At 41.2% G+C, this 20,276-nt stretch overlaps 1 protein-coding gene across 11 annotated transcripts in view; it reads right to left on the bottom strand.

Moving 5' to 3' along the window:
• The window catches only part of adgrb2 (adhesion G protein-coupled receptor B2), a 222,167-nt gene extending 214,190 nt beyond the window's left edge, over positions 1-7,977 (bottom strand). For all 11 annotated transcript variants that reach the window (XR_007030318.1, XM_047330051.1, XM_047330049.1 and 8 more), the window contains exon 1: positions 7,228-7,977. The gene's annotated coding sequence lies outside the window, so the exon portion shown is untranslated. The remainder of the gene's footprint in view (positions 1-7,227) is intronic.
• Positions 7,978-20,276: the final 12,299 nt, after the last annotated feature.

Below are 20,276 nucleotides of genomic sequence, written 5' to 3'. Positions count from 1 at the left end.
CTGAAAAGTGAGCGAACGATGCTGAAAAATAAGAATAATAATAATAATAATAATAATAATCCTTACGGAAACAATAGGGCCTTGCACTTCAGTGCATGCGGCCCTGGTGCATGCAATGCCCCAGGTCCGCGCACCTCCGTGCTCGGGCCCTAATAATAATCCTTGCGGAAACAATAGGGCCTTGCACTTCAGTGCATGCGGCCCTGGTGCATGCAATGCCCCAGGTCCGCGCACCTCCGTGCTCGGGCCCTAATTACTTAATTCATAACAACAGTAAATGTTTTCCTGAGGATTTCGTGGCCTCAATCGCTAGTTTCAAGTCTTCTTCAATACAGCATGATGTTCATTTTGATACAGCTTGATTGACACCTGGTCATTCCGATCAGTGCATGGTTGCAGGTGAAGGTGGTCTCACAGTGGACCAGCTCTCAGTCAGACCCACCCCCAATTCTGCATCTGGTTGCATTGGGGGTGCAAAAACTCAAGGCTTCAAAACGGCTGTTCACAAACCAACGGGTTTATTGTTAGATTTATTAAGTTTTGAAGTTGCTGTTGCTCTGCTTTTCAAAACGTTGTCTTTAATTCTCATATAAGCTGTGGCTGCAATTTAAAGTGTTGTTTTTTCCTAGATTTATTTATTTGTGTTCTTTTTCAGTTAGTACTGTCAAACTAGATAATAAAAAAAGTTCTATGGCTTTACTCTCTTTGGTAGCTTTGTAGCTGTTAAATATGTTTGATGAGTTATTATTTTTTAAATACACTGGTACTCTGTATCATTCGATATGCAATGTACAGCACAAAAATGAAACATTCAATTCACAATGCACCACTGGGAATCGGCTAATGGTCTCCATGGCAACTCAACTGTAGGCTACTGTCAAATATCTGCTCCTGACATGTCATGAGTCTACCCAGCATGCCTCTGGGTTGGAATTCCACCTGTCCACTCAAGCTGCAGCTTTGACAAGTCACTGAACCCAGGGAGGTTCCCCACACACACACATACACACACACACACACACGCCCACCCACACACACACTCACACGCACACACACACGCAAGGATAATTGCATGTGTCAAAGAACATCAACAAACACGCACATATAGCACACGGACTCACACAGGACTAATGAAACATGAAACTTGAACACGTTTCATTTACAGCAGCAGCCTGAAGAGTTGTCAAAGCCCTTACTCAAGACAATTTCCTTCTCATTCTCGCTTTTTTTACCAAAGGAAAATGTAAATATGTCAAGACTTGTCAGGACTCAGAGGAATGTGATCTTTACGCAGAAAACTGTTGGATGAGAAAAGGAAAGTCAAGATATTCCCTTATTGTGAATGTACGTTACCAAAAGATAGGAGATATTCAGCAAAGTCTAGTATTCCTAAAACTGATAGACTAATGCTGTACTTTTGTGACACAAATGCAAAATGTTGATTATAAATAAATTAAAGGAGTAATCGCTTTAATGCCTCATTCATGTTCCACTTGGGAACTTCACAACTCTCCAAGTAAAAGCACTTGGATGCACAAGATGCCAAATTTTCCAAGACCAAACTTGCAACAGTGGACAGATCTCACTCATTCACACATCAGATCTCACTAGATCACAGCACAAAGGAGTCCGGGCTCCTTCCATCTGCCTCGACAGAGCACAGCATTCCACTTGTTGGCCTGCAAACACGGAGCGCCCTCCTTTATCTGGAGCTCTAATGGAGGCCGACGGGTGTCACAGCAGGGCGCTTTGCTGATGACGGGGCCAATGAGCTAAAGCAGATGAGTCTACGCCTTCTGATCACAGAGTTGTGCAGTGGAACTGGCCACCTGCTTGTGCCTGAGCTGCAAGTTTGTTTTTCATGTGTGTGTGTCTATGTGGATACGGATGAAAGAAATTGATAGGAATGTTTCACTGTGTTTGCATGGCAGGGATATGGCAAAGACAAGAATAGTGAGACAAACAATAGCAACGGAGGGAGAGAGCGAGACAGAGATGGGATGAGAATGAAAGAGATATGATTTGTCCAGTAAGTTGCTGAGAAGCAACACAAGAAATAGCAATCATGAAAACATGTTGGCTCAGACGATCCTCGTGGGCTTTCCCGTGCTGCACCATAAAGTCGCAGTTTCCATCCCCAAGGGCCACACATTAAGAGAAGCATGACATAAAAGGCAAATGTTACTGCTGGGACACAGTCAGTCCCCAAACAAGAGTGTGCGCTCAAACACATACATTTGTACTTCCATCTTTGTGAGGACACAAATAAAATACCCTCCCCAGCCCCTTTCCCCCAACGTTAACCATCACAACTACGATTGTAACCAAAACTTACTTTACATTCATTTCCTGGTGACTTACCCTAACCTTAACCACACACCCAAAAATCGACCTATTCCCAAATGAGGACATGTACAAGCTGTCCCCTATTCATTGGTGTTTAGTCTGAAATGTCTCCCTTAAAAAAACCTTTGACAGGCAGAATCAGACCCACCAACACACCAACAAACAGATCGACATACACTAAATATAAACCTCAAATTGTGCAGTCACTGCCAAGCAAAGACACCTTGTTCAGCTTTGCACAGTTATTAACATAAAGACTCATCGAATTAACTGTTCTCTATGGTTGTATTGTGGCAGTTTCTGCAATCAATATTAATCAGAGATGTGAATTATTCCTGCGAGTCAAGGCAATTAATTTGTTTTGTTTTCTCCCCCCTCATCCTCCTGAAACCACAACCTATCTATTCTCAAGAAGGCTCATCCTTTCACTTTGCTTGCCAAAAGGCTTAATTAATTGTGGAGTGAGCCTATAGGGCCGGGGCTTTTTGTTTCCTGTTGATTTTCTTTTAGCCTTAGCCTTGCCCGAGCCCAGTCATGCTTATAGAGCACCCCAAACTAAAATGGCACTCATTGCAAATATTGACACAGTCACCCGCGGCCGTGCCAAAAGCATGCCGCCCCAGTGACAGAGGCATCTGCGACTCCGAATGAAGCATGGCAGAGCATATGAAGTAGGAGGGAACAATACATAATGCTGAGTAAAAGAGAGGAGGAAAGTTGATACTTGCCCTGACAATATCTTTATTTTACAAAACCTGTAAATTCATCGCTTAAACCTATGTATTCATCTATCTGACCCACACCTGAACCCAAACATTTCTTTAGTGTGTTTTTAACTGTTCTGCCCTCACTCCCTTGCTAAGTGGTGGCCTGGACTGGCGGAGACTGATGTGCAGAGATTTGACAGCAGTGTCGAGCTGTGAGAATAAAAAGTCCTCAGACGTGTTGTTGGTGATTGTTACTTAACCAACCCCACTCACAGAAGAAGATGGGCATGGCCAGCTTAAAATAATGTAATAACCCCACCTGGGTTTTACAAGTGCAGACCACTCACAGTTAGAGAGCTCCGATGAAAATAATCATTGGGTTAGATGAACAAAAGGGGCAGAGATAGAAATGGAATAGCTTGTTAGGGGAGGGCCAGTAAAGCGGAGAACGTGTGTTTGTGTGTAATGGGAGGATGGGGGGAGTGTGGGTGTTAGAGGAAGATAGAGGAACAATGGTCCAGCCAGAGTGCAGTGATCCAGGCAAGACCGAGCTGTCACCCAGCCCCTGGTCCATATGCACATTCAAACAGCATACATGTGTGCGCGCACGCACACGCACACACATGCACACACTTGCACACAGCTTGTCGTGCCACCATCACTTTGCGTATTGTATGTTCGCTCTTGCACATTTGCCCATCAGACTTGCTTGAGTGAACGTGAGATGTGAAGAGAGAGGTGGGATAGAGGTTTGTGTGTGTAGAGTTGGTGCGGGCGCGTGTGTGTGTGTGTGTGTTTGTGAGAGTGACAGAGGGAGAGAAGGGGAGAAAGATTTAGCATTACCAGCATTAGTGCATGACTCGTGGGCGGATATGGAAGATGTTATTAGTATCACATTTACAGGCCTTATAAAACTGCCACAGCGCTGGGTGGGTTTCATACGTCTTCGGCAGATATGTGTCACACTTTCATTTCAGTTGCATTTCCAGAAGCTGCGCAGATGATCATTCAATGATAGCTCAGTCATTACTTGCAGCCTCATTTCTCTGTCCCATTTAACCTTCCTGCTCTGCTTTTCCAAAATGGACCAATGCCATAACCTATAATATATATATATATATATATATATATATATATATATATATATATAGAGTACCTGATTCCCATAAGGCAGTGGTTCTCAATCTTTTTTGGGCCAGCGCCCCAATATCCATTATCCAGGTCACTTAATAATTGAATATTATTTGAATTAAACTACTAAATAACAGAGAAATGCAGGGAAACTTTTATTTAGTCTCCAGCAAGTTGACATAAACAAGCGCACCCAGCGAGAAGAGATAATGAAGAATGTATGAAGTTAGCTGACAGAGAGCAGTGGACTTCCTATGACAATAGGGCTGATCGATTTGGGGAAAATATCTAATTGCGATTTTTCTAACAGATATTGCGATTGAGATTTGATTTGCGATTATAATTAGCACACACACACTGAAAGAGAGTGAGATGTCTTGAAGAGAAACACTGCCATAAGGTATCTAGAGTTTCACGTACCTCTTTCTCCAACTTGTCCCCACATTAATTACACAACATGATTAATTACAATGAATTACACCTAAAAAATCAGTGTCATGACATGATGTCAGCGCTTCTACTGTAGCTTCAGGCAATATACTGTATAAAGCTTCCCCATTTTGCCAACATAAAACTCTGAGGTAGCACCGCAACCAATTGTCCCTGTGGACAGTTTCATGGTGCTGAAACTGGGGAGGTTTTGACATTTGCCCCAGCACACAGCAATCCCATTGGTGGGGACTGAAAGACAATATTTTTTGCTTTGACTGATCAGCCTGATGCCAACATCATATTCCCTCCACTCCAGTCACTTCTGCCACATACTATAATGATTTTGTGTATAGCAGTCCAGCTGGTTTTTGGTTACCCATTCTGGCAGCAGGTTTTCTGGTTTCATTATTTGTTAGTGAGTTTTCAGTATACTTGGGTCCACTTTCCTTGTTATAGCAGACTGTATCTGCCACATTTAAGAAATCCAACCAGGGCAGCATCGACAACTAGTGTTCTCTATTCTCATTAGTCACTGCTTCACATGCATGCTCTCAGGATGAACATTATACAGATCCACTGCATGGATGTAAGCAGACTAGAAAGTTTTGGCTTGCTGGGGAACGTCCACCACCTGACCACCCTTTCCCCTTAACCCAGCAAGGTCAAGAAGTTGCCTCCTCTCACGTCCAACTCATGAGCCATTATCCGTTTGGTGTCCCGTCTCTGCTAAAAGGGGATATGGCCCTGCTGGCTCCATTGGTTCCGACAACGGCCCCGAGGAATTAACCAAACAAGGTTATTCCTCATGTTTAAATAAATTTAAAAAAGAAAAGAGGCGGGGAAAGGGTATGGTTATTCACTGCTCAGGGTGCAGGCAGGGAGGCAGTACAGAGAGCTCTCACAATGGAACATCAGTTTAATATTATTCTAACTCTGTCCTGTGGTCGTAGTGTATTGTTTTGTTATGAGTTTGTTTCTTAAAAATATATTACATGATTACTGAGCTTCCCTGTCAGAATATGATTAATAATAGAGGCTTACTCTGACCTGCTAATCCAAATCCAACCAAGGAAACAGTCGCAGCTCATGAATCAGTGTCACTGTTAAATAGCCTATAGGCTGTACCCATGCTGCTGCTGTCCAGTTTAGCTGTACTCAGAGCTGGGATATATAGAATATTGTAGGGAATTGTTCAACGTGTCACAGCTGGCTGCTGTGGGAATACAATCACCGAGGTGTCGTGTTTGAGACATTACATTTTTTAAGGGGATTTGATTGTAGCGATGGGAGTTTGTTTTTTTCAGGTGCGTTCGGAGAGACCGCGAACACTGCGTGCTCAACAGATGGGTATAGAAGGATGCACACACAAACGCTCACACGCACACAAACACGCGCGCGCGCGCGTTGCTCGGAGGCTCCTTGGCACTCTGTCTCCGCGTCCCGGTTGTCATTCCCCCTCAGCGTCACCAGAGCCACCTGCTCGCTGCTGTGGGGAGACGAGGCGAGCGTCTGAGGAGCCGTTTCCCCAGACTCAATAAAACCCGGCATACTCATTTTCCGAAAATAACCGGCAATAGACTTGGAGGACGTACGGCAACAGGAAGCGGCACTGCGGCAGACGCACGCACACAGAGGGAGGCGCCCAATAATAATAAATTGGACCTTAGTGCGTGATCGGGCAGCTTTCAAAGGGCTTTCTGTTGCGTGGTGAGATGCCAGTACGGATGTAAGTCAAGCAGCCCCCTTTCAACCCCAAGTGCACGCTCACTGGCGTCTCTGGTACATCCTGGCTCTTTAGCATTCACCAAGAGAAGGCACCCACTCATCCAGGCGCACAGTGGGGGGGGGGGGGGGGGGAGAGAAAGAGAGAGATCGGTATCAGCTCTATAGCCTAATGCTTTACGTGAACCATGCCACGGAGCAGATATCCTCCTGCCAGGAATCATTCCCAACCACCCTGTTAATTCATGTTGTTGATCATGTTATTCTAAACTCAAAATGGCATTTGGGATAGGGGGGGCGGACGTGAGCATATGAATGCGTTGCGAAAGGCATGCCAGTATGGACGGTGGAATTAAAGTGTCCATGCAGGCTATTTGCGCACAACGTGCCGCGCGCGCGCGTGTGAAGCGGTTTCTTTTGGCCACTGCGCAAAGTTACTGGTCTGCCAGCGGCTTCGGGGGCGAATCATACAGCTCCCTGTGTTTCCCACTGAAGATTTCAGCATTCGGGAGGCTGCCGCTGTCCACCTGCGCTCAACGAATGGGCTGAAATTCCACTGCTGAAAGGAATTTGGAGATCTTTTTTTCTTTTTTTCTGTGACCGGCACTTCCGTTCAGGTTCACAGATCACACATCCCCGCGGAAAACTGCTGATGTACTTGACTCCTCGCGAAACAGCGAGGGCTGGAGGAATATGACTGTCCAGTGCCTCTATCAATCTGAGAATATATGCGCCCGTACTTATATACTGATCTCTGGATACAAATAATTCAATAAATGAATATCTGAGCGACAGGGCTGCATGGCAATCTGGAGTGCATGACGCAAAGAGACAGTTCAGTGATTTTCATGTTCTTCTTTCATGCTGAGGTTAATGGATATAACGTTACCTGATCACTGTTAGCAGTAGCCTAGTTATTTGATGCGACGGCTATTCCCCGATCGGTTCCGTGGAAAAAATTAAGTTTCCCATCCATGGCACGTCTCAGATGGAGAGGGAGACTATCATTCATTCAGTCTCGCTGCTGAGCAGAATCTTCTCCCCACAAATGTTCTCTGTGAGGCATCCCACTTGCGCCTCCGAAACGGACCAGAAAATATGATATAAAAAAGTGTAGAAAATAAATAAATGAATAGACAAATAGAAAAAAAAAAATTCGCTAAGGAAATGAAATCATAAAGTCGCCTTCTAGATCAAACGAGAGAACAGAAGAACGCAAAAAAAGGCAATGGAAATCAGATAAAACAAGAGGGACGTCCTTATTGTAGATGTCCAGTTTTGTTTAGAAAAATAAATCCACGTCATATAATCTCCATGGTTTGGCGCATATAGGCACACAGTATATTCCAAAGTAGCGAGAGGACGCGCTCACAGGCAGCAGCGCCGCAGCAGCAAGGAGCAGAGTGGGATAGCGGGCTTCTTCCCTACTGATGCCCGGTCCAAGTCCAAGGAAGCTCCTCATTTGAAGCAGAGATTGAAATAGAGAGCGCGAGAGGGCGGGGGGAGGCAAACATTACGAAAAACAATTACTCCGTTGACTGCCAGCGGGTGAAATGTGTCTGTGGTTCTCGCCTGCTCTGGCATTTGGGATAGGTATCCACAGGCAGCGGCTCACAGTCGGGTATCTGGCTCCCCTGCAGTCGCTTCACAAGCGGAGGACAGTGATGCGCGCCCTCGCTGCCCTCCGCCGGGGATCCGTCACGCGCGTCCACGGAGATCCCCCCTCCTCCCCTTGCCGCTCTTTCTACCTACGCTGCGATCCCATGTTGTGACGTCAGCATGCGAGTTCTTCTTACAATAAGCTAAAACAAGACGCATTTCAATTTTTGGCGTCAGTTCATACGTACTAGACTACTTTATTGATGTCAGTCATAGGAATTGTCGACACAGTAAACAGTTAAGCCCAAAGGGCAATGAAAAATATTCAGCCTTCAATTTATATTGATTTGGAGGATGAATTCGAAAGTTTTGCAGAAACCCTCCAGATAATTCAAAAGTATTTTATTGCAAGAAGGTAATTCATACCCAAAAACAATGACCCAAAATGAATTAAAGGTAAGTGTCATAGGCATTGAAAAAATTTATTTATAGGAGATTAAAAATGGGGGGAGGAGAATTTGAGGCAGCAATAATTGAGTTTAAACAGAGAGGTTCAAAAACGAGATAGCAAATCTAAAAGAAATTATTAAATAAAAATTGCTAAGAAATTTAAAGTAAATCTGAAAATTACTGAGTTTAGTTCGTTTTTAAGTTAATTTAATTCAACGTTTGTAACACTATGAATTTATATGATGGATTTTATGAATTTCACAATGTGTTAATAAATTCTATGTTCAGAAAAGACAAGATAGAGAAAGTATTATCTCTCTGTAAGGTGTAATGTCAGGTCATCCGGTCAGGCTAAGTGTGAGGTCGTCGGGGGGTAGACTGAGGTTATGTATTTTTAACTGGTGCTCTTTAATTTTGTTTGTCATCATTCCGTTCATACATTTTTTTTACTTTCTCCAAACAAATCTGTACCTGTACAATCAGATTTTGAACTTCTACACCAGTGCTGACCGAAAGCATCCTCAGCATGATCTGGATCAGTTTTGCTATCTCATGCTTTATTGTAGTCTGCACTTGATTAGTTGGCAACAGCATTTACGTGATTAAAATTGTGTTTTTTAGTTTGTAAGGTTGTGTCAACCAACATGAGAAATAAAAATCATTAATTTAATTATTTCAATTTAGATAGTTTAGCCAGACCACTGAGTTCAAAACAGAACCTTCAGGGGTGGTTAAGCCCATCTAACTCTGGGTATAGCCTAGGGAGAGGGTATATTTTGTGCTGTTACACTGGCTTTGGTATCAGATTTCTTACATATATCAGGCATCATATACATGAGGTGATGTGATTAGATTCTGGAGCACCTTGCTGCAACTATTTGCATATGTATGAGTAAAAGTGGTAGGACATTAGTCAGCTCAAGTACTTCTTTTGAAGGTTCGGAGGTGCAGGAGGGGCTAAAGCTGTGTAGCTCTTCTAGAGCAGACAGATTACCAGCAATCCATATATTCATCCATCATCCATTTTTCAGTCTTCTAACTGTCATCCATTATCGGATACAATAAAAACTTGTTAAATTAGCATTATTCTTTGATTGATGTAGACTATGACCTAATATAAGTCAAAGAGGATGAAAGCTTTTATAGCTATACACATTGATGTCTTTTTCTTTCACCACCAGTCAACATATAGGTGCCGCGTTTGCAGTGTGCCAGTGCAGAGAAATATAGAAGAACACTGTGAAAATTGAGTCTGTATCTCTGAAGACAAAAGTGGACAGTATAAGTTTACCAACTCACATTTGAAAATTGCTCACCATCGTGCTCATTGAACACAGCGGCAGACTTTACAAAAAAAATAGAAGCCATCAAAGGACTGTGTCTGCCAGGTTACAGCCTGTCAAAGCCAAGATATTAAACCACAAAACCTGCAGGTACTGCAAGAAAATAGTGAGGCAACATTTTATTTCTATTCATACACTTTATTTCAATAGCTTTCTAAAACCCCTTTGCATATGTTTTTTTTAGGTAAGTATTTAAAATGTGGTGAAAAAGACGTTTTTCGGTGGTCCCCTCTGCAACAGTGGGGCTGTGACCTACGCTACTTCCGTTTCCCCTACAAACTCCTTAAATGACATCGCTGATCACCATGTCCATAAGGTAACATATTAACTATGTATAAGTAACTCAAACGACCCCACTTAAAAATCCCTGAACTATCCCTTTAATGTTATTAACATATGTTCCATTCATACAAAAGTTAGTCATGGACCTCCACAAGGTTCTGGGCTCAATACTTTTCACTTTATATATGCTTCTTATAGGCAAAGTGATCAGAAAGCACCACATACATTTCCATTGTATGCAGATGGAACCCAGCTTTATGTATTTATAAAGCCAGATGAAACTAATCAGGCTCCACCGCCTCCTAAGAGGATGGTTGGAAATCCAGGTGATCCTCCACTGCTAGAGAGATAGGTAGATAAAGAGGGAAAGAGAAAACAAAAAAACCCACTCCCACAAAGATGAGCAGTGAAGTATTACAGAGTTTATACACTTCAGGATTGTCTTAAAAACCTTTTTTTCCCCTAAATTCAGACTAAACTGAGGTAATTGTACTTGGCCCTTAACACCTCAGATAAACCCTATCTGAGCAAAATTACCATTGGTGGCATAACTTTGGCCTCCAGCTCTACTGTGAGGAACCTTGGAGTTATCTTTGACCAGGACATGTCCTTTGGCTCACACATAAAACAAGTCTCTAGGACAGCCTTCTTTCACCTGCGCAATATTAAGAGAATCAGAAATATCCTATCTCAAAAGGATGCTGAACAACTAGTCCATGATTTTGTAACTTCGAGACTGGACTACATTACATGTAGACTACTGTAATTCATTACTGTTAGGATGCCCCGATAAGTCTGTGAAAAGCCTCCAGTTAATCCAAAATGCTGCAGCACGAGTTCTGACAGAAACTACAAAAAGACAGGAACTAGAATAAGAGCATATGTCATGTCTGCTGGTGGCTCAGAAAGTTGTGTTTTCTTTATTCAGAAAATTCAGTTTCCTGTTTTATTTATTTTTTTCAGATCTCTACTTCCTGCCATTGTGTGTTTCCTTTCACTATACTACGTCATTATGCAACGGCGGATGTTATTGATGTGTGTCTGCCAAGGTTGAAACTACACATTTCCAAAGATGGACTACAAAAAACAGCATTTTGTGTTTTACCACCATGTGACATCAGATATAAATGATTCATATGTAACAGTAACTTACAGATGACATGCGTCTCTTATGGGTCAAATTCATAATCTTCTTTTTCTTCTTCTTCGTCTACTTCAGATTTAATCGTTTATGTTTGTGCATGGCGCGTCACGTTAAATATTGCTGCTGCAATGAATTGTGGGGCGTCTATTTCTCCTTTCCTTTTGTGTAGGAAAGTCCAATGTAGCTTATGCTGAAGGAGATAGGAAAGGATAGCATTGAAGCACCTTTCCTACGCATTAAGATAATCTGAACAGCTCTTATCATGGCTGCCGATGAAATACTTCCGGGTCACTTCAAGATTTAGCAAACTTCCTAAGCAAATTTGACAATTCGACCGCACCTATTGTCTCTCCTGCCCTAATGTATTTCACCTGGTCCAATCAATTCATTCTCACTTCATCTTTGTGTTCAGTTGCAAGCACATTATCTTTAACTGTGAATTTTTTTACAGTCTTTTGACTCAGCCCATTTCGAGTGGTTCCCCTTGCTCTGTTTTTACCGTGTATGGACCTGCATGTTGTTCAAGACTCTCTTTTTGACCTTGAATCCTGAGTTGAGCACTTGAGTCCAAGCTTTGTGATCCAGCTATCACAGCATCTCTGAATTGGCCCCCTATGACTCCAGTCAGAATTATGTAGAGTCAGACTCTGTAGCCTATTATTTTGATTATTCAAACAGTGCTTTTACAACTGACTTCCAGGAAGAGCCAGATTTTGCCTGTTCCCATGAAAAATATGAATTAACTGACAGTTCTGGTGGTGACGATGCAGACCCTGAGAATTCTAGCGCTGAATATGCCGACATTGAAAGGTTAAGCGTTGATTCAGATTCAGACACGGAAACGCCCTGTGAGGAAAATGGATACAGTGAATTACCATAACAATCACGCTGTATCCACGCCCCAATACACAACGTGCTTTATCATCTATTTTACAAAAAGATGCTGTATTAATCTTGCTTTATTAAAGAAGAGTTGAAACTTGTGATTGATACTGTAAACTCCTCAGAAATATGTTCACTCACCCTTTGCTGCACATTCAAGAGAATACAGGTTAAGGGACTTCTGCATTGGCTTTCACAGTGACTTTGTCCAATTTCATATACAGTCAATGTTCAGTCCACATCTCAGGCTCATAGGACGTTATTAGATCACAAATATAAAAGGCAAGTTTAGCACACTGGCTGTAAAAACCAGTAGCAAAATCTAAACATCAATTCTCTAAACACCAAGGGCAGCAAGTCTTGGTGTTTAAAGCCAGGCAGCAGACTTTCGTATCAGTTGTTATGTTCTGCCTGCTGATATCAGAATAAAGGGTGTTGCAGTAGCTCAGTCTGGAGTAGATAAAAGCATGGATGACCTTTTCTAGAACTGTAAATTAAAGGAACAACCTTATCTTGGCCCAAGATCTCAATTGTTATAACTATAGTCACCTAACTTTCAAAGGACAACTGTGTGGGGTCAGGAGCCTCTTTTTTTTAAACTATCAGATAAGACTCCCTGACAAGATGAGAGATTGTCAGTACTGCTAGTGTTGGGGCCAATTACAATGTGCCACCAAATTTCCACTATCTTGTTAAAGTGATAATGAAGACATTATTTGCACCTTATTTAAAGGTTCTTGTTGACCTAAAAGTGAAACATATTGTTGTGAACAAGTAAAAAAAACACACATAGATGGTTATGTTTAGGTTATGTTACACTTACTAACTAATGCTAACTGACTTCAAACTAAAATATGCTAACAAGGCTACTGACCCATGCATCTTTTGGCCTTAGATATACCGTATCCTATACTAACGATAAAAATGTGACTTACTGAGATAGGCAGGCCTATGTTGAAGAAAACATATGGTTAAACTCGCTGCATCAGACAAGCTTGTTCTTGCCCAGTTCTCACTACAAGATTTTTAGTCCGATTTACCACTCACTGACAAATTTTGGCACTCGCGGACAAGAGCCCCTGATTGGAGACAAAGCAGCATTCTATGTGTGACCTCACTTGGACACTGACTAGATTTTTAGTAGACTAAATAATGAATCGGCAACAACTACTGCCAACCAGAGCACAGGACTGGGTGAGATAAAAAAAACAGGCATCATCTGTCAGCAGGATGACACCTTAAGTAAGGCGGATTATTCCGACTCATTTGGGAGAATATTGTTGTAATATTATCTATGTGCGTGTGTGTGTGTGTGGAGAGAGTTGTGTAACTGTATGCCAATCCATGTGTGCGTATCAGATCTGCAAATGCAGGAAGGAATCTGCAAATGAGCTGCAAGGGGAGGCTAGACAACATAGAGCAGCAGAAACTTTAGTTTTTGTTTTTTGGAGACCACACATCATAGTCAGGGGTTTCTCATGGTGAAATTGTGTAATGTGACCCCATGTCACCAGTCAGTCATGTATGAACTCTCAACGACTGCAAGACTCCCAATCACAAGACAGCAAGTCATGCAGTTTGAACTGCAAAGAGATCCAATGTCTTTGAAAGTCGCTGAACTTGGCTTTAGAAAAACAAACAAACAAAAACAGGCTGCCATTTGCTTTACAATGTTTCAGCACCAAGGACAGCACATAGTGTTCTACATCGGAGATGAAGATTATTATTATTATTATTGAGGCTGATGCAATACATATCTCAAGGCATTGCCACAGATTTGATATACATTACATTACATTCATTTTTTCCAAAGCGCCTTACAATCATCAACTTTTTTCTGACTCATATCAGCAGTAGGCAGCCAGCATAAAGGACCTTGCCAGCACTGGATTTTAGTCCTGACCAGGAATCAAACCCTGTCTTTCTGTCCCAAAGTGAGCAGTGACACCCACTAAGCTGTACTAGCTGAATGGTCATGTGCATATGAAACAACTACTAATACAATTCCGTTCCTACACCATTTGATTTAACAAAGCGACAGAATGCAATACAATGCGATGGCAAAGAAAATGAAGTTATGCAATTTTATATGTTACAGATAGTTTTTTTAGATTTTAGATCATTGATTCTCCCCAAGAAGACAGAAAATCATAAATTAAATGACGTGGATTTCACTTCTCGTTTCATTTTCTAGCACTGCAACTCACTTATGCTGTTTCTTTTAATAACATTTGACTGATTACCTGTTTGATCACAATTATGGTTGTGATAAAAGGATGAGAAAGGTGAAAAGCAGGATGTAAGTGAAACAGGATGCATTTAAACTTCATGGATTCCTGATCCTACTCTTTAATTTGTACTTTCTCTCCATTTCACCGCCCAGCTACATTAAGCTACAGTTATACTGTAACACCACTCAACACTCATATTGATCGTTGTCCCTGTGGTGGTAACCCCCTCTTCCCACACGGCCGCTCCTCTTACGGCTATGTGAGCTGCATCAGCTGATTGATTTTAGTGGCATGGATTGCATTACTGACAACTCCTTTTTTAATTGGAAGATGATCATTCTTTTCATCTAATTAATGGTACTACACAGTTGTATAAAAATTAATTCACAACACAAGTATCACAACACATATGTTCAATACTGACTAAAATGTCAGTACAGAACTTATGTGCTGTGATACCTTCACCCCTTATCATTTGTTTTCCAAGGAAAACTTTTCTGGTCTACAAAAAATAGCACAATGATAATTTTTCCTACAATCTACAGCTCTTATTAGAGCCTTTCTGGGAACAGTGTGCTGCGGTTCGCTTGAAAGAATTTCTGCTGAGAATCGCAATTTGTGGCCTCCAGAATTGGTTAAACTGAAAGCACAAGGCAGATCAAAAGGGACACTGTGCGAGCAACTGTGATAATCATACTCATTTTTTAAGCATTAGAACTAATTCGTCATCTATCGTGATAAAAAAAATCTTCACTCACCTTATTAAATTCACTTACTACCTGATACTATGGCCTGTTTCCAACATTCTCGGCAGAGACAGAATAATCATTGTCAGGACAATAAATATTTCCCTGTGCTGTACAATGAGGAAGGTTTACAGGTGCTTCACGCATGCACACTGCCATTTGCTGTGTAATTTTTAAAAAATGTACTGGATTTGGTCTAGTAAACCTACTATAAGAGGTCATAAATGTTTTTTGATTTGATTTACATGAACAAATAAGACAGCAAGAGTAGTACTTAGGGACTAGTTTATTGGTCTCAGATCACTGAATTAATTCCTTGGACTTGAGTTCTTATATTGAATTTATTAGTTTAGTATTGGGCCTATTAAACCCCAATTGGATGATTATAATGCCATTTTTCTTATTGTTAATTCCTGTTGGAGAGTTAAGGCTGCTGGTACTGTTGTAAGACACACTGAAACATGTGACTTTATGTACCATTGCTCTATTTAAATGAATGACTACACTCGTTATCCTGCCTGATTATAATATGTTGACCTAGAGGCTTAAAATAAACAGTGAGCGGGATGTGCAAATAATCACATAATTAAATTAGGATGTTAAAGGCAATTGTTGTGATTTCTGCACCATGGAGACTTCAATGAAGGAGTTTCAGCAACACTAATAGCTCCATCAACGTTTCAGAAAGACATGTAAGGTGATTTGGGGCCCATATACTTCCAAACATTGTGGCATCGACACACAAATATAAAATCTCTATTGAATATCATTTCTAAGGCTTTCACTGCATGCAAGGAATTAATCTTTTGCCCAAACGTTGCATATCTTGCCTCTGCTTTACAGATGTCTTCCATGAGTAGAAAATATTCTGTGAATAAGTTAAACAATGTCGAGAATTCATCGGCATTCATGGGAAAATCAGTTTTTCATAGTCTCACTAATCATGATTTCAATGAAATTACCTTTTTCAAAGATCTCACTTATTTAACTAAATTACCTGACTGAAAGACTGCCATCATGTTTCATCTCACAATACTTGCCGTCTCTGTCTTGTCATTTATTTTTGTTGAACGTTCAGTTATGTACATTACCCGTAGAAGTGATAAAAAATTCACAGCACAGGGAATGACCTGCACCTTTGGTGGCCATGCTTCAGGGAGTAGCTAGGTCAAGATTTGTATTGTCCATGCAGCTGCATAATGGTGTAAGTACCATGGATGATGTACACACATCAGTACAAGTCAATGGGGCCCTTTGACCTGATTAGCAGACATCTGCTGTGGCCGGAGGGGGTATTCCTGCAGATACACTATAGGAGGAACCAGTATATTTATAAATAAAATATATCCATATTGGCCATGAGAGGAAAGTTAGATAGTGGAAAAACATCAGGTATGTGGTGCTACACTTTGCTCACTGCATCCAACGCTGACTACACAGTTCATGCATCATGCTTCTGTTGTTATTTAAGTGTGTTTCATGTTTAAAGTTTTCCTTGCAAATGTTGCACAACAATGAGACCAACAGACCTGTGTCACCAAAGGTCCAAGATACATGCAGAATTGTCTTAATTGTGTATGAGGTACAAGGGACATTGTAGAGTCCGAAATTTACACTGCATTAAATTAAATTATTTCAACCCCGACCCTAACCCATTTTTTAATAATAATTTATATAATTTCACACATTATTTTGACAACCCAAATTTCGATACATACCAACCATCTTTTTAACCACAATTCCACTACTGGGCCCCTGATCTAAACAACTGTAACTTTCTATCCCTCTGCTCTGTAATTTTGAATTGCCACCTTTGTTGTCAAATTGAAATGCCCCCGTTTGATTAATATTGTTGAGGCTAAACGGACCCTAAACAATGGCACGTTCGGTTTGCTTCCTGTGATTCAGGGAAAGTAAGGCCAGGCCAAAGCACTGCTAAACTCATACAACTCGTCACTGCAGTTTCACTTCACCTTAGTTCACGTAGCAAGTATCAGGGAAAACTGTGAGCCCAATTCAATCACAGTCACTTTGACAGCCTGCTAAACACACAGCACTTTTCAAACTAGCATTTTCCCTGCAGGACCTCAAAGCAGTGTGTGAGCCATCAACTGTTTCAACGTCCATACTTATTACTTGCCTTTAGGATTTATTCTCTCCTCTTCTGATCCCTGTTTGCAGTAATAGCTTTGAAGTTTGCCATTGTACCAACTTCAATCAAAAATAACACTTTTTTCACCTTACCTCACATTCATTCACACTTTCCAGAGAATCACTTAGAGGTAATCCTCTCTTCTCTATGAATCCTTGCTGATATATTTCAAAATCAAGATTGTCTTGCGTCAGGGCTGTTCTGTTGTAAATCCAAACGCAAAAACATCTGAATAAATCATTACCGAACTGCTACGGAACTTCCTTTCCATGTCTTCTATTTCCTTTTTTCCAGTAAATGCGAATATGTCCATAATTGAATGAGCATAATTAACTGTACACTCTAGTGTTTGTTCATGTGCAGCTGTATACATGGATGCCAACATAAATGTATGTCTGTGTGTGTGTGCGCGCGTCTAATGCGCAGCCCACTGAATCCTTGGTGGGATTGGAACTTGGGAAAAAGCAGTGGTCCATGAAGCCAACTGAAATTCCTCTCTGATCAAATGTGACAATTATGATGGTACTCCTTGGTACAAAACTCCCCTCTGGCTCCCCCAACCATTCCGTCCTCCTCTCTCCTACTGCCACCTCCTCTTCACATCCTCTAGTCTGCTGCCCTTTTATCTCTCGCATGCAACCTGTACCAAACTGTTGTTTGTAGCTTGATCAAATGCAATTTCTCCATGTTTCACCTCCCTTCAACCATTTCATTCGCAGACTCTCTTCACTACTTCCATTAGTCATCAATTAAGTTAAAAATACTTTTACTCCTCTCTCACTGGAAATAAGTTAATATGTCAAAATGATTCTGGAATAAAATCAAACAATCTTATTTGTTTAACATTCAGGTCCTAAAGGAATTAACTTAAAGACACAAGGTGACATGACACACATGAGGTTATTGATTATCTTAGATGTCTTTTTAAGGACTTGTTCAGTATTAAGCTACAAAAAATCTATCTTATTTTAGAGCTGAGGATAACAAACAGTGTAACTGGTTCTTGTCTTTATGAAGAAGGGATAAAAAAAAAAAGCAAATAAGTTGAATCTACAGCCATGCCAGTTACTGTGAGGCTTTAGCACTGTCATTGTGCTAATGCTATTAAGGCAACATTTACACAGTGGTCCGCTGGTTGTATTGTTTTAGATGCTGTGCTTTTAAACTGCTCATCATGAGTGTTTAGGTTGTAGTAACCCAGGCAGGATGAACCAAAATACAGAAAATATAGACGTAGTATTTTATAATAATTATACATTTTTACAAAAGTTTACAGACTCTAGAGGTGGACAAACTTGATTGAATCTGTGCAGGAAACAAGATCAAAAGTCAGGAACATGAACATGAAACCCAGTGAAGGGAACAAAAAGGCAGATGAATTTATCACAGAGACACAAGGACAGGAAGCAAAACAACTTAGAGGCACATAAGGTGATTCATTTCAAAATAAAACAGGAAATAGTTACAATGAGTCTGACAATGCTATACTATATTGATTGGATACTTTTAAAGTGATGGCAAGCCTTTTAATATTTGTTGAGATATTTTAGTCTGAACCAAGGCAACAAACCAACTCACAGACCGACGTTGTGATGCTTAGATTTAGTTAAAATATTCAATAAAAGTGATCAAATTAAATAGCTGTAAAATTGTGGTATGAAATAAAATCAAAGGTAAGAAATTAAACTTACAAGAATAATCTGTTTATAAAGTTATGAAATAATGTCGAAGGTTTGACTTTATCGTGTCTGTCAATGTCTGTCTCATCATCCTTTTCAGAGCAGGCAGGGCTGGCTGCTGTCATGATGGTGATTCCACACAGTCTGGCTCATCATGAAGCGCCCAGGTTCCATTCCATTCATGCTATAAATCACCCACATGCGGTGTAACATATAGTTAATGGTGCATTTCCACATACCCACACACACAACCATTCTTACCTGTAGCTCCTTCGTCTGAAAACCTTTCCTTCGTCTGACAGAGACAGATCACAAGCTGAGTATGCCTCCCCCCTGACCGCCTACAGTATAACTTCTCTGTGGTCATCTTGGTCTGTCTATTCTTTTGCTCTCTCTCTCCTCTTCACAGGCATCTATCACCTCTATGTGGCCTTCCTCTCATATATCTCCCTTGGTCACTCCATCTCATCTCTCTGTCTGCTCAATTCATCCCATATCTCCAGCCCCATACCCATACATTTAAGAGCAACTGAAGCCCACAGCAGACCACACTTTGTTGCACCATCGATCGTGGTTGACTGTAGGCCAAACAGGTCCAAGAAAAGAAAAAAAAACATGGTTTAAGTCTACTTTGCTCTTGGATGGGCGAGCTGCTCTGCAGTGCCCTAGCTGATCCTAAAAACCTTTGAAAAGAGTAGTTTTGTTACATCTGGGCTTAAGCTAACTTCTAATTGTGTGTTCCAGCCTTAATCGTACCTGTTTACACATTTTTGATTTTCTCCATTGACTGTGAACAATTATCAATGCAGGCAAACCTTTTCTGGCCCCCTTTGAAAATGTCATGACCATTAACTGAGAGTAAATCCATTCATCCATTCATTATTAATAATGCTTTATCCATTTAAGGGTCACGGGGGGGGGGGGGGGGTGGAGCCAATCCCAGCTGATATTGGGCGAGAGGTGGGTACAACCGGGACAGTTCGCCAACATATCCCAGGGCAACATACAGAGACACACAACCATTCACTCTCACATTCACACCTATGGTCAATTTAGAGTCTCGATTTAACCTTACCCCAATCCGCATGTTTTTGGACTGTGGGAGGAAGCCGGAGTACCTGGAGAGATCCCACGCATACATGGGGGGAACATGCAAACTCCAAACAGAAAGGCTCTGGTAGGATGGATTCGAGGCTACAGCGCTAACCACTACACCACCGTGCAGCCCTTGAGAGTAACTCCCTTATTTAATTTCACTTCTAACAAAACAGCATTTTTTGCATTACATGTGCAGTGACTGGTAGTATTGTAGATGCAGTAACTCAGTACATTGTGGAGGAATAAAAGGCGTTTTCTATTGTCACTCCAGCATTGGCATGGAAAAATCAATGATTGGTTTGATGGCACAATCAATCAGTTTAAAAAAGCAC

The sequence above is a fragment of the Scophthalmus maximus genome, chromosome 22 (genome assembly GCF_022379125.1).
Source record: "Scophthalmus maximus strain ysfricsl-2021 chromosome 22, ASM2237912v1, whole genome shotgun sequence".
NCBI lineage: Eukaryota > Metazoa > Chordata > Actinopteri > Pleuronectiformes > Scophthalmidae > Scophthalmus > Scophthalmus maximus.
This window is presented reverse-complemented; position numbering and strand designations above follow the sequence as displayed.